Below are 16,487 nucleotides of genomic sequence, written 5' to 3' on the forward strand. Positions count from 1 at the left end.
AAGGATAATAACTGGCAGAATACTATCCACATGTATCTGCAGATGTCACCCACAGTCAGAATCACAAACATAGGCTACGTCTAGACTGCCATGATTTTCCGGAAATGCTTTTAACGGAAAAGTTTTCCGTTAAAAGCATTTTTGGAAAAGCGCATCTAGATTGGCAGGATGCTTTTCTGCAAAAGCACTTTTTGCGGAAAAGCGTCCGTGGCCAATCTAGGCGCGCTTTTCTGCAAAAAAGCCCCGATCGCCATTTTCGCGATTGGGGCTTTTTTGCGGAAAACAAATCTCTGCTGTCTACACTGGCACTTTCGCGCAAAAGTGTGTCTGAAAAAGCATAGTATTTCCGCAAAAGCACTGACAATCTTACATGAGATCGTCAGTGCTTTTGTGGAAATTCAAGCCGCCAGTGTAGACAGCTGGCAAGTTTTTCTGGAAAAGCAGCTGCTTTTCCAGAAAAAGTGGCCAGTCTAGACACAGCCATAAAGTACAGTCAGAAATTCTGTCAGGTCCAGCTTGTCTTCCATGTGCAAGAGATGTGTGAAAGGGCCACTCCCTCTCCTTTTTTGTCAGATACACACTCCTGTGCAACAGTCAGTCATAACTGTAGTCCAGTTGTAGATCCAGGGTTCAGGGATTGCGCCCTTCATTCACCCCATAAGACACAAGATTCCCAACAATTCTCACAGAATGTTCAACAGATCTTTGAAGCCATACAGGTACAGCATAATGTAGACCCTTTTGTGCTCCAGAGAACTGAGGATGAATACTTTCAAATGATCCTTTTAGGAAGTGCAGTTCAGCACTACCTCAACAAAAAACTGAACCCTAGTAATCACTCATGTTGGAAAATTTAGGGTGGAATTTTGAAAGAACTCATAGGAGTTAGATGCACATTTCATAGTGAAGAGCAATAGGAAACTATATCTACACTGCACATTTATTTCAACATAACTCATGTTATTTCTAAATAACAGAGTGCAGGTCTACACAGCAAGCCTGTTATTTCAAAATAATGGGCTTTTTACTCTGACTTCCATAACCCTCATTTCACAAGGAGTAAGGGAAGTTGAAGGAGAGCGTTCTTCCTTTGACTTCCTGCTATATAGACAGTGCCAAAAGCCAAGTTAAGGTACTCTGACTTCAGCTATGCAATTAATGTAGCTGAAGTTATGTATCTTAACTTGACTTTAGCCTGCAGTGTAGACATACCTGGAGAGGGATGCCGTAATCCCCTTCAAAAGTTTCAGCCTGTATAATCCAAACCTATGTTTAAGTGCTTTGCCGAACTGGTTTTTTTGGCCCTAATAGAGGAAAGCACTTAAGCATGTGTTTACCTTTACATATACATCTAGTCCCACTGACTTCAATGGGCTTAGCTTGCAAGCTTAAAGTTAAGCACATGCTTAAACACTTTGCTGGATCATGGCCTTTTTAATAATGCAATGGCCCAAATTAATCAGTGGTGTGACTTCTGTTAAATCAATGGATTTAATGAACAGGGGCCTTTGGTCCAATATATTCTGAAAGAAAAATAAGTTTCCATTGGTTTAAAGATGCCGAATATTCTAAATAGAAAAATTAAGCAAAATTTAAATGAATGGAATGCTATAAAATGATTTCTAAATGCAAATCAAATTAAAGACTCCATTCAGAAAGTACTTAAGCAAATGCCTTGCTTTTAAACACATGTGTAGTTCTGTTTAAGTCAACAGAACTGTTCACATGCTTTACTTTAGGCATGTGCTTTAAGTACCTTAATGAATCAGGGGCCAGGTATATAAATCCTCTTTCATGTATTAAGTAAAATCCTTTAGAATTCTTAAATCATGTTGCTTTGCCTAAGAAATCAGAAGTGCTTCTCTACTCTGATGGTTATATGTTCACAGTAAATCCAGACATAAAAATCAATAGAAATATTTAAGCCTGTGATGCTGAAGAAATGTCCTCTGGAAAAAGGATCAAATGTTAAACAACTGATTCTCATATAACTATGGCACATTATTATTATAGGCAAAGAATTTTTGACATTCATATTTTTTTCTAGAAGACTAAGAAAACAGCAAAAAAATATGATTTATTTTATGACACCTAATTGTTCTAGTTTTTCTGGGCTTATCCACTCTTATGCAAATGAATATGAATATATTTATGCAAAGAATGTTGTATAAGCTACTTACTAATTGGTCATATATTTCAAATTTTATTCAAGTAGTTTGTTTCACAAAAAATTATGAAAGGAAACCAAATATAGTCAATAATAATAGGTATATGTTTTATTTATGCAAGATGTGACAACAATATGGTAAATATACCATAGGTTTATGTTATAATGACAATATGTCATTCATAGTACTGTATGTATATTTAATATTCCTCAGAAAGACCATAAGACTTATTTACATTTTCTATAGGTAGTGATGCATTAAGGATATTTTAGTATTGGGCTCTCTAATTCTATACTGTCAGAATGCTGTAAATTGAGCAAAAAAGATTAAGCAATGATCTAAGCTTACTCAAATCTATGTTCCAAATACCAATAATGATGATTTGCCCTTAACAAAGGCAGCTTCTAAAATGATGTCAGCCTTCAACTTTTACAGCACCGTGCATGCAGCATATCATACCGAAAAATATTTGAAGAGGAGCTGAATATTATACACAATACATGTGATGGCATGTGTTCCATTAATTTTAACAGCCAATCATTAAGTTTAACAAAAGTATATACATCAAGAGGAACAAATGGTTTTCTAGCTGTGAGAGTAATCCCTTTTAAATGAATCTGGCATTTAGCTGAAAAAATTACTGAGAGAAAGTTGCAATATCAAGGGTAAAAAGTTATTTTGTTTACTTTTGACATATAGTTAAAAGGCTAGAAATGGTCAATCATTTTTCTCTACTTCACTACAATGTCTGTATCTTAGTCATAGGACAAAGTATAATTGATTTGTTTTGTTTGTTTTCCCCATCCTGCACCATGGAAAGAACAAAATTTGCAGAAATTTAACTTTGATTACTAGCAGGAAACTGGTTACAACAACTAGGAAAATTTGTGAAAATTAGTGTTCACAAGATCTAAATGTATAGTGCACAGAGATGATCATCTTTCAGGATGTATGAACTGAAATGTATTTTAAAGGAAAAGCTAATACCTCCCTTTGAAATACTTGTATTAAAATAAAAAACACAACTTTAATAAAAGACAGACATAGGTACTGTATGAAGAATTACAGCTTAGAAAATTAATAAAAATAGTATCTAAAACAGTATTAGTAAGATATGAAGCTCATTCATTAATGATCTCTGTGATAATATATCACTGAAAATGTTGCATGAAGGACAGTCTTTGATAGGATTATGTATAGTATAATAGCAAGATATTGAAATTAAAATTCACTGAGAAGATACATCTTGTGAACTGAAGGGTAAGAAGATAATAATTGTAACATTAATAATAATAAATAACAAGTATAAAATGATTCACATAAATAGAATTTCCATCAGCAATCATTATTGTAATTATGGGAATGATAAAGTAATAATCTGCAATAAATAGCTAACCTTTATTGATTCGTTATTTAATTTCTTTTTTAAAAAAGCCTGTAGAATTGGTGTCAATAACAATAACGTGTACAAGGGGGGGAAGTTGCATAAGTAATATAAAGAGCATAAGTAATATAAAAACAGCATTGCATAATCTGTTTCTAAAGAACCAGTTGAAGATATTTATATTCTTTGATGAAAGAAAAGAGAAAAAACATTTTCCTAAAAGAATCTCCCCATTTATTTAATGAATGCAGTGGGATTTATCTTAACACATGGTTCTGGGGTGCTCCAGAGGCATACTGGGAAAATTCAGAAAGTTCAATGTCTGGCTTTTTAATCACAACCTTCTCCAAGGTTGGAATTGTTCTTCATCAATGGCATCTAGGAAGAAAAGACAGACCATCAGCAGTCTGACCTACAGCAGCCCTAGGGGCAGTTCCACTGCCACCAGCAAAGTTAGCACTAAAGACAACCAAAAGGCCATGCAAGCGGCCAGATAAGAAAAATAGCAAGCAACTAACTACCACTGTTAGGAAATGTATTCCAGAATTTAGCATATGGGTCCTTCACCTGCCAAACAAGCCTTCTGCTTGGTAGTTGGAGTTAATTCTAAACCTAAAGCAGATAAAAGAAAAAGGGTCAGAAGGATCTTAAAGAGTATTTAACATGAGGGGCTGACAGGATACACTGGCATAGTAATGTTGAAATTAAGGTCCTGTTTTAATTCATTTTGGATTTGAAACAGAACTTGGAAAAGCTTATGCTGAGTCTGAAAAATATATTATTATGAAGAAAAATATTAAGTTTTAATTCATTAGGTCTTGAATTTTATTTATTCTCCACCATAATGATACCTTTTTTCTTAATTAATACATGGCCTTTGAGCCTGCAAACATTGAAATGTCTTTTTCACTTATGTTATTTCAAATTAAGAAGGAGCTAATTCCTAAAAGAATATTTACTTCCATGGTATGCAGCATTTTCACAGTTGTGCTAAGTGTTGTAATACAACGCATTGTATTAAAGACCCAATTCTAAAAACACATTAGCAGGTGTATACTTCTGTAAATAGTTCATTTGAACTCAATGGCCTATTTATTTGAGCAATATTACTTATCTGCATATGTATATGGATCCTTACTGTGAAAATGTTCAAGAATGTATGGACAGTGTAATACAGAATGTGTTTCTATATTTGCAAACATTTTTTCTTATCAGTTTTAGAAAAGAAGTGAAAACCATCAAAAACAATTAAGAACAGAAATGCCACAACTTTCATGGGAAAACAACAATATGTATCTCCCTCATAAAGTTTAAATGCATATTCTTCTGGTAAGGACATCACAAAATACAGGTATTAAGACAAGAACAAATTACCATTACTGCACTCCAGATATTTGAATCCCAAGTAGATTCTGCTGCAGAATGTGGGAAGAAAAATGAAGGTCTATTTAAAGTTGAGATAGAAATTTGCTTTATTGCAAATTTGCAATACCGTTACTTCTTTGTAAGCTGTACAGTAAATATATTAAAAAGAATAGCTATTTAGATTAGACTGGTAATAGTTTGAAATATTTTATATGCTCAGAAGCTCAACAACAGGACACTGCACCTTTTGGTCAGAAGTCAATATTAAGGTTTGCATGCAGTAAAAAGCAAAATGTTTTATCAGCATGTGTACAAACGGGGAAATAAAAATAATATCTAACACAGTATTAGTAAAATATAAAGCACATTCATTAATGGTCTCTGTGATTGTGTGTGATATGTAATACTTAATGTTGTTTTGTTTTTGTTTTTAGAAAGAACATCTCACAACACGCCCACACACAAGAAAGACCAGATTGCAGATGTGGGATATGTCTAGATATGTCTAATGGCATAGAAAAAATCCATCTGAGGAGAGATTTAAAAGATTTGCACTGTGCAGTTTAAAGAAAAAATTAGTAATAGAATACATAATACACATAGTTAAAAGAATTTATGATATAGAGAATATATATCTGGAAGTCCCATTTACCCTTTCTCATGACATTAGAACAAAGAGATCCCCAATGAAATTAACAGGCAAGACATCTAAAAGTAAGAAAAATAAATACTTATTTTTCATAACCTAACCTGTGGAACTCATTACCAGAAGATATTGTTAAAAGGGTTCTAAATAGCATTAAATGTTTATAAGACTAACCCTCATAATTGCATGAGACAGGACAAAACATTGCAAGGAATATAAAAACTCATTCAGTAAGACATAAACCAGTCAATTGCATAGGGTTAGGAAAAAACTTCTGTCATAGGAAAGTTGTACCATAATTGATCTTTAAGTGGTTTATTTGTACCTTCCTCCTCTGAAACATGTGGTATTGGCCATTCTTGGAAATAGGATGGCAGACTAGATGGACTGTGGGAATTTCTATATTCCTTTCTATATTTAAAAGAAAGGGCAAGTAAAATGATTAGGGGTTTGGAATGGGTCCCATATGAGGAGAGATTAAAGAGACTGGGACTTTTCATCTTGGAAAAGAGGAGACTAAGGGGGATATGATAGAGGTATATAAAATCATGAGTGGTGTGGAGAAAGTGAATAAGGAAAAGTTATTTACTTGTTCTCATAATATAAGAACTAGGGGCCACTAAATGAAATTAATGGGCAGCAGGTTTAAAACAAATAAAAGGAAATTCTTATTCACACAGAGCAGTTAATCTGTGCAACTCCTTGCCTGAGAAGGCTGTGAAGGCTAGGACTATAATAGGGTTTAAAAGAGAACTAGATAAATTCATGGAGGTTAAGTCCATAAATGGCTATTAGACAGTATGGGTAAGGAATGAGGTCCCTAGTCTCTGTTTGTCAGAGGGTGGAGATGGATGGCAGGAGAGAGATAGCTTATGTTCTTATGTTCTTTGATATTAATATTTGCTTTGATTTTCCACAAGCACAAACCAAAATGGACTAGTTTGACTTCATGCCCTTATAGCCAGATTCCTCTTTTAATTACCCATGTTTCCTGAGTAAGGAGTTTTGGAATAACACCTTTGTTCGACAGGTGTGTCTCAAATTTGTGGGATAGCTATGATAATAGTCTATTATTCATGACTATAAGGATAATTACTATAGACAGATACAAATTGCAAGTGCCTACAAAAGAGCTGTCCCGAGGCAGACTTCTTGAATGCTATTTCCAATTGAGAAATGTTTATGTTTTTTGCCTCTTACTTGAGTTTGCATTTCTCTAATATTACCAATGTGGTCATTTTGACTCCTCCTGAAATGGATCCTGCCCATTCTCCTGTTCAGATAACGCCCTCATTGTAGTGGATTTGAGAAGTCAAAGGCTTGGGAGCCAGCCATACCTAAAAAAGAATAAAGCCCCAAAATTCTGTTTAGCCTATTGTTAATTAGATCATTTAATATATATTAAAAATAACTACAGAATTTAAACTTTCTCTATACTTTATTTCTATTGATGATTTCTTGTAGCAGTAAAATGATCTCACTGTTATTTGATAACTCTACACTTTAGTCTAGATGCATTGTATGAAATATAATGCAATACAGATGTCAAACCAAGAACTAAATAGCTTATATTTCTAAAGAACAGTGAAAAAATATTAACACTATAGAAACAATGGTTCCATAATTACTTTTTGCTGTGGAATCAGGTTAGACATTTATCCTTATAGATCCCTAATACACTCAAAGTCAGCTCTGCCCCTGTGGTCCTTTTACCTTTGTTGATAAATGTATTGTACAGGATAGCTTGTATGACCACTACAGTATTTGAGGTCATGCTAGGCTGTTAGCACAAATGGTGTGAACAATAGTTTATATGCCACTTAACTCCTTGGGAGAAACAGTTAACCTTGCCAGAGAGGATAGATCAGTCATGTATAGTTATTAAAGTCTGAAAGGTTTTGTTATTCTCTGAAATAGTTTTATGAAAGTATAGTACTATTCTGGTATTAGCTTTCCCATGTAGGAAGGCAACAAAGAAAACAATCATTTTTAGTATCTTTATGAAATGGGTATTCAAGTAAAAAGAAAAAGTTTTCACAGATGTGTCTCACTCAATACACCTGCACTGCAGAAGCTGCAAACACATTTAATGTTACTTCCTCATTAGACTTCCTGATACCTACGCTCTTCCACTGAATTAATAATACTGAGAGACCTATAGCTCTGAGAGATACATATTATGAAAGATTTATTTTTATGGCCATAGCACTGAAGTCCAAATACAAATGAAAGTGGATAATTTTGATTACAAAGTTCAAAAACCATCATAATATCCTCTAATTGACTGAGCTGTCCATAACACTGAAGGACCGTTATCATTCCTAGACATAATTTACAATTAACTAAAGAAAGTACCTTGAAAGCAATTTTAATCCCATGGTCACTTATGGATGGGGAAGTCATAGTGAACAAAGGAAAAATGGATTAGAGTAGGAATATTACTATGGACCTATCTCCATCTGAAGAACAGAATTTGGCAATAAGATTGACATTAAAATCATCAGCCACATTTTAATGATGTAATAACATAGCCAAACTACTAGGTACTATGATCCAGTGACTCTGTTAACTTAAACAGTCTAAATAGGGCTGGCCACAAGACCTCAAAGGAATACTTACTTAGCACAGGAAACAGTGCTGATGATTCAATAGGTGGCACTCTGCGTTCTAAGACAGTTATTGAAGAAAGATGCCATCTCTCAGGTGAAATATAAACATAAATGTCCTCTCTACCTGATGTCATTCAAAATTCCATGGGACTTTTGGCAAAAGTATAGTCATGAACTCTGATATTCTGATCAAATACCAACTCAGCTAGATACAACTCAGATAGGTTCAAACAGCATTTTTTACTATATTACGACAGTATATAGATGGGTTAATCTCTCTACCTGGAGGATTCAGTTGTGCATGTATTGTCCTGACCCATGGGAATGATGGGACCATAGGGAACATCTAGACATCCCAAAGGGAGGCTGTAGCAGGTGCACAGTTTCTGTATGACCAGCAGAAGGTGCATCCTCCAGGCAGTTTGCTGGCCCTAACGAAGGCTGTGCCTAACCAACATAATTGAACCAAATATGAAGACAACTTTACCCACCAGTGAAATGATTGAGTAACTGCCACCAGGCAGATTTGAACCTGGGACCTCTACAGCTTGAACTATAAAGCTCAGGGCTCTGGTTTCCCTCAGCCAAGGTACAGACTTGGGATATCAGCTTTCCGTCCCGTCCGCCCCCCCGCCCCCCCCCCCCGCCCAGCAGAGCAACACAGACACTGAATACACTCATTTCTGAAAGAGCTCAGCTATAAGGCCATTGACAGCACCCAGGAACACAGTCCCACAGAGGACCAAAACCCCAAATAAATCTGTCTTACTCAGTATAAAAGTTTTACACAGAGAAAGAAAACTGAGAAGTTTGCCCTTTTGATCAATGAAAGAGAGATATGCACACTTTTTGCTTCCTCCCAAGTAATAATTGTTTACACTGGGCTTGATAATAAACAAAAGTGTTTTATTAAGTATAAACAGTAGGATTTAAGTGATTGCAAGAGAAAATAGACAGATCAAAGTAAGTTACTAAGCCAAAATAAATAAAACACACCAGCTAAACCTAATTCACTGAAAAACTTGTTACATGTCAATTCTTACCCTAACAGTTGTTCTAATTATCTCTTTCACAAATTAGGCAGCCTCCTAGCTTGGGGTCAGTCCTTCCCCCTGTTCTTTCTTAGATGCTTCCAGCAGGTATCTTGGGTGGTAAGTGGGGGTCTCTTGGCATCTGGCCACTACTCCTATTGTTTGGTTCCCCCCCTTTATATACCTTTTGACCGAGGTGGGAATTCTTTGTGTTCAGTTAAAATTTTCTCACTTTGACTACGTCTACCCTGTAGCCTTCTTGCGGAAAAGCTTATGCAAATGAAGCTCGGCATGGAATATCGCCTTGCTTCATTTGCATAATTAATGAGCAGCCGTTTTTGAGCAAGAGGCTTTTGCGCAAAAAGGAGCTGTGTAGACAGCTCCTTGTTGCACAAATAACCCTTCTTGTGCAAGAGCCATTCTTCCTCATTTTTTGTGGCTGAAAAGCAGTGGCAACATAGCCAGACCACACCATTACATGAAAGCCAGTAGAGAGATGAAGGAGAACTTGGTGGTGGGGGTATGTTTTCTTAATCATTTTAATGGGATATCAATGTGGAGGGAGAAATAGCTATTACACAGAGGCTACGTCTACACTGGCCCCTTTTCCGGAAGGGGCATGTTAATTTCAGCTATCGTAGTAGGGAAATGCGCGGGGGATTTAAATATCCCCCGCGGCATTTAAATAAAAATGTCCACCGCTTTTTTTCCGGCTTTTAGAAAAGCCAGAAAAGAGCGTCTACACTGGCCCCGATCCTCCGGAAAAAGCGCCCTTTTCCGGAGGATCTTATTCCTACTTTGGGAAAAGAGGGGAAACTGGTAGAGGTCCAGGTAATGATTTAAATAAACATGGATGTACCTGGATATCCCGGACATCTATATAATAAAATTGTGACCTGAGTAAAATTCATATCAAATGTCTTTTGTCCTGCTTTTGGAATACCCAGACAATGTAGCCACCTATAGGATAACCCACAGCAGCTATGCAGTTGTGTACAGCAATGCTGCACAGCAGTATTAGGTACAGAAGTAATGAAGAATACCATTTTCCAAATGCATACGGGAAGAAATACCTTAAGAGGTAGACTATTGCAAAAATCAGTTTCTAGATGCTTAGGAAACTACATAAATTCATGTACACATTTAATTATATATATGCATTTTGTTATTAAGAATTGATACACCAGTAAGTGAAGTCTATTTTCTATGGCTTTAAGAATAGCAAAGGCAAAAGAAAAAAAAAGAGAGAGACTTTTACCATCACTGCCTGCTTAAATCTTCTAACTGGCAAAATTAAACCATGTCTCTTTATTTATTTATTGTACTTGTAAAAAGATTAATGGAGATGTGATTCCTTCAGGCTTTTACATATAACCCCATCACACAAAGAACAAAATTATACAGTGCGGCAAATGAACTAAATTAGCTACATTTATTTAAATAACTGCTATGGAGGAAACAATAAATCAACAAAAATCCTAACAAAAATGTGTTTATAAAGTGTCTTGTAATTTGTTTTAGCAAGGATACAGACTTTTAGCTCTTAGCTAATCTTGCTTCTAACAGTCTATTATCATATCAGCTGTTAATGAGTGTTTGCTATAGAAAGCATCAGATTCCTAGCAACAAAAAGTATGTGTAACTTCCACTGCACTGTCCTCTATGACATGGCTGCCCTCCCTACAAGGAAATATATTTTCCTAATAAACATTTTTAAAGGTTTCTAAAAACTTGTGAGACAATCAAAATTAAATGCCAGAGCTTTGTTAAATCAGAAAAGGGGGTTATTTGAATGGTCATAATCATGCAATTATCTCATCTTCACTGAATTTCAAAGGGCTTTATCTATATCTAGTCCTATATCAGGAGTAAGTGAGTAGGGGGAGCTCTAATGCTGAACCTGTGATGTATTCATAAATCAGTACTTTCAGAGCCTGTCATGGGCTCCATAATGAGGGTCATTATTCAGGCAGAGTGTCAAAACTACTATCAAAGGACCTTCTCAGAATCACAATCATTCTGTTTCTTGTTAAATAAGCAATGTAGTACACAAAAATGGCAAACAAGAAGCAGGTCAATTTGATACAGTATGAGGGCACAGAGACCTCTAGAGTAATTTACCCTCTGGGAATTCTGATGGCTTGTGAGATAAATTATATACACCCTCAAAAAAAGATTAATGGTAATAAAATCCCTGGAATATTTTCAGAAAAAAAATCCATGTCTATGTATGGCAACTTCAGTAACAAAGAAAACATTTTCTAAAGATATTTTAACTATTGCGAGTAGCTCTCTGGAAAGCTCTTAAAACTTACCAGAAAACTGGCAGCACCCACAGGCAGTGCCATATTTCAATTTTCAAGTTTATTTCAAAAACCCAACAGCTTTTCTATGTCAAACAGAGGTTTTTTTAAAAAAAAGGAGAAAAAAGGAAGACACGCTTGTTCATTGCCAAACATAGATTCACATATTTATTCACTTTAGTACAGGCAATGACAGACGCAACAGAAACTATTAACAAAATATCCTGTGGACATTTGACCAGAAACAGTAAATAAAAATTATTTTAAATGGTTTGAGATCAACCTTGCTAAGTGCTCAGCACTTACTATGGGCACATCTGTATTATGAGAAGATCGACGCATTGGAGGTCAATCTTCTAACATTCGATTTAGCGGGTCTAATACAGACCCATAAATTGAATGCTTAGAGCAACTTCTGCCAGTGCTTGGTACTCTTCCTACAAGGAGTAAAGGAAGCCAACATGAGTGTTAAGCCTTCTGCTGTGTGGATGCCGGAGTGGCTTGGCTTAAGGTACGCCAACTCCAGCTATGCATTTTACATAGCTGGAGTTGCATACCTTAAACCGAACTGCCTGGTCTAGTAGAGACCAGGCCTATGCCTTCTGATACCAACGGGGTGGTTCAGCATCACAAGCTCAGGCCTTGGCAGTACTCTGTCCACCTCATATAAAAATATCGCACACTCACTGTTTATGTGAATATAGCCACAGATGTGTGTTCATCTATAATATATATTCATATAATATATCACAAAGATTTTCAAATATAGGTGCAGAAAGTTAGGTTCTTCAGTCTAAAGTTCAGCTTCTACATTCCTACATGCAGAACCTGCAGCCAGATGCGGCTGCCTCCCCAATTTGCTCTTTCAGCTGCAGTTTGAATAAGTTTTCTGTTCTGCTCAGTAGCTGAGGTCTGAATAAGCTTCCTATTATGTGAGTAGTGAAAAATCTCCATAATGTTAGATGCTTGTTAAAACCATGTTGCCTTAATAGGATCAATTGTATTCATACTTATGAATATGTAACCTGTATGCATGAGGAAGTATGAGTGAGAAATTGCAATCATAAAACAGCACAGCATGTGTTACCTTTTATGGCTAAGGAAAACTCCTGCAAAGTGAATAATTGGTTTGACAGGTGGGCGGGGAGGAGAGGATATTCTCTTTGAAAGAGATAAAATAGCTTGCCAGACTCGGGACCAGACCGGAAGCAGCAGAGCCCTCTCATAGATCTGAAGGGACTGCAGGGTCTCTCATTGACTCACTTCCGATTCCTGGAAGCTGTCACCTGGCCAGTCTCAGCCACCTGTGAAATCAAAACTATCTCTTGCCACACCTGCAGCCTGCCTCTAAACTACCAGCATGAATGTGATATGTGTGTGAGTATTGCCGTACCAATAAGAACCTGTACTAATAAACAAGTCTCAGGGCTCCTCCAGTTCATCCTTTGTCTGGGCTTATTTGTTGACTGATTGCAAGAGTAGGTAACAGAACCATACAAACTTACTACTCTGAACATGCAGCACTACCTTGACCTTGATGGAGATGCAACATTCCATTATTCAGAACAAATCGCACAATGTGGGCCAGCATCTAAATTAGGTTGCTGATTTTTAAAAGTGGTTTCATTGGGAGCTTATGGGTGCTCCATACAACATTTGAAAATCAGGCCACTTAATTCATCCCTAAGAATTTAGGGGGCCTAACTTTAGGCACTAGTTTTTTAATATCTTGGTCATGTGTATAAGGTGCCCTCTAAGATGCACAGTAGCACGGCCCCACAGCTACTTAATGAGCATGGAGCTGCCTGGCTTAGGGGAGGGGTACATCTCCATCCCACAGCAATAGCTCCCACAGACAAGTTGCTCTGTGCGGGGCAGCCCTGAGCCCCTGGCTTGGCGGGGCTCATTAACCAGCTGAAAGGCAGTGACTACCCAGCAGCTTAGAGGGAACCTTTCACATGTATATGTTGCATGTGGTGTGTTTGCATACTGTGTAAAACTCAGCAATCATTGCATTCAACCAAAAGTATAAAGAAAATATTGCTCCAAAAAGTGGCAGCTTGATTCTTATCAAGGTAAGTAGTAGATTGAAAAAAGAGTCTCACTAAATTCCTTATAAATCCCTCAGCTTCACTTTACCAAACTGAATTTTGTGTGACAATCAGTCCTATTCCTGTCCAGATTTATTGTTTAAGTAAATTTGTGTCTGTGGAATAATCAAAAGCAAACCAATTATATTCAGGCATCTTTTTTATCTATCTGTTTGGATATAACTGTCTATTAAATGGTGTTTGCATATGAAGCAATGTTCTATTGTATGCATAGATACTCAATTATTTAGATTTTACATTTGAATAAACTGTGCAGTTAAAGGAATACCCTTGTAATGTAGGACAATTACATTTTCTATCATGGTTTATAGGTTATTAAACTAATATTAATTTGGCCCACACTACAGAATATGGGATACTAACCTTCACCTGTGAAAGTTCTTTTGTTTATACCCCTATAGTTAGCAGCCCTTGTAAGTCACTTCAAATTATATCAAATTATTTAAAATACTCATTGAAAAGCTGCATAAATAGAGACTACCAAAAATTAATTTAACCAAAGTGTGTACATTAAAATGTAGAATAGCCAGTTGTAAAATATTAGCTATCCATGAGTTGCCTTCATTTTTAACTATAAGAAAATCACATTATATGAATAAACTGTCCATCTTCCAGCAAATCAGAGTGACTTCAGAGGGGAATCCAGCTGTTTTTTGTTTAAAATAGGGAAGAAGTTAAATAATATTCAACCCATTAAAATCTCCAATTCCTACATTCTCTATCTGCGGGGAAGAAAGGAGAGCCCAACATCCCATGGAATAAAGAAAGCCTCTGTGTCCAGCTAGCCCTGCCCAACTTTACCTGCAATGAAAGCCAAGCCTGGAGGGAGGAGAAAAGGAAGGAGCCTGGCTCAATTTGAGGCTGACTAGCAAGGAGGCAGGAGCTGGATTCAACACTCTAAAGATATGAACCAGAGCCTTTCTGCCCAGCAGCCACAGGAGCAAGTAATCTCCCATTTTACCCCTCTGGGGTAAAATACAATTGACTGAAAAATGTGTCTGGGATGGAAGCTGGAAGCATGAAGGTAAGTGTAGTGGTCGGTAGGTTTCCGATATCGGGTGGTAGAAATTTGTCCATTATTTAACTCTACTGTAGTGTCCAGGAAGTGGATTTCCCTTGTGGACTGGTCCAGGCTGAGGTTGATAGTAGGGTGGAAGTTGTTGAAATCCTCGTGGAATTCTTCAAGAGTCTCTTTACCATGGGTCCATATGTTGAAGACGTCATCGATGTAGTTGTGGGTGAGGACGAAGTCGCAGAGCTCTGTAATCAGGTGTGCAGTGCTGTTATCGGGGATGGTGTTCCTGATGGCCTGTAATCCGCCTTTGTGTGGATTGTTGGTGTAGAGGGCTTCTGCATTCATGGTGACTAGGATGGTATTTTCAGGAAGATTATTGATTTTTTGGAGTTTCCTCAGGAAGCCAGTGGTATCACGGAGGTCGATTTTTCAGTCGATTGTATACAGCCAAGCCCTATGATACAACTGGATTTGCTCCGACCCCATAGAGAGAGACAGTCACCTACAGGATCTTTACAGAGCATTCCTAAAACTGAAATACAGGCAGTCCCCGAGTTACGCGGATCCAACTTATGTCGGATCTGCAGTTACAAACGGGGTTTGCTGCCCGTCTCCCTGGTCTGCTGAAGACAAGCAGACCAGGGAGACGGGAAGCAAAGTCTCTGAGGACGCCGGCAGCGGGACAGCTGCGGCGTGTCTGGACTGTCCGCTGCCCACGTGCTCCGTGGCTTTGCTCCACGTCTCCCCAGACCAGGGAAATGGGGAGCAAAGCCGTGGAGCACGCGGGCAGCGGACAGCCCAGATGCGCTGCGGCTGTCCCGCTGCCGGCGTGTTCCGCGGCTTTGCTCCCCGTTTCCCTGGTCTGCTGGAGACCAACAGACCAGGGAGACGGGGAGCAAAGCAGAGCAAAGCCACGGAGCACGCGGGCAGCGGACAGCCCAGATGTGCCGCGGCTGTCCCGCTGCCGGCGTGCTCCGCGGCTTTGCTCTGCTTTGCTCCCCGTCTCCCTGGTCTGCTGGAGACCAGCAGACCAGGGAGACGGGGAGCAAAGCCGCGGAGCATGCGGGCAGCAGGACAGCTGCGACACGTCTGGGCTGTCCCGCTGCCCCCGTGCTCTGCGGCTTTGCTCCGGACGCCTGTGGTACAGCAGCTAGGGCGCTGCCGGTTGGTCCGGTAGCACCGCTCTGGGCACTCCTGGACCAACCCAGCAGCACCCAGATGCTCTGCCTCAGGCGTCCTGATTCAGCCACAGCTGGTCAGTTTCAGCAGCGGCTGAATCAGGACGCCTGGGGCAGAGCAGCTTGGGTGCTGCTGGGTTGCTTCAGTAGAGTCGAGGAGCGGCGCTACTGGAGCAACCCAGCAGCACCCAAGCTGCTCTGCCCCAGGCGTCCCCAAGTCAGCCACTGCTGAAACTGACCAGCACTGACTACAGGAAGCCCGAGGCAGAGTTGCTCTGTCCCGGGCTTCCTGGAATCAGCCGCTGATCAGTTTCAGCAGCAGCTGACTTGGGGACGCCTGGGGTTCTTAAGTTGAATCTGTATGTAAGAACTGGTGTCCAGATTCAGCCTGTTGAAACTGATCAGCGGCTGATTCCAGGAAGCCCGGGGCAGAGCAACTCTGCCTCGGGCTTCCTGTAGTCAGCCGCTGGTCAGTTTCAGCAGCGGCTGAATCTGGATGCCAGTTCCAATTTACATACAGATTCAACTTAAGAACAAACCTACAGTCCCTGTCTTGAATGTAACCAGGGGACTGCCTGTACCCATCTGGGAAAGTGAAAAAAATTGACAGAGCCAAAAAAAACACCCAGACATGAACTACTTCAAGACAGACCCAAAAGAGAAAATAACAGAACTCA

At 38.6% G+C, this 16,487-nt stretch overlaps 1 long non-coding RNA gene across 1 annotated transcript in view; it reads right to left on the reverse strand.

Annotated features, from left to right (window-relative positions):
• Positions 1-4,949: 4,949 nt before the first annotated feature.
• The window catches only part of LOC112545695 (uncharacterized), an 82,501-nt gene continuing 70,963 nt past the window's right edge, over positions 4,950-16,487 (reverse strand). The window contains exon 5 of the long non-coding RNA XR_003089241.2: positions 4,950-6,900. This is a non-coding gene — a long non-coding RNA (uncharacterized LOC112545695). The remainder of the gene's footprint in view (positions 6,901-16,487) is intronic.

Source organism: Pelodiscus sinensis, chromosome 1, assembly GCF_049634645.1.
Source record: "Pelodiscus sinensis isolate JC-2024 chromosome 1, ASM4963464v1, whole genome shotgun sequence".
NCBI lineage: Eukaryota > Metazoa > Chordata > Testudines > Trionychidae > Pelodiscus > Pelodiscus sinensis.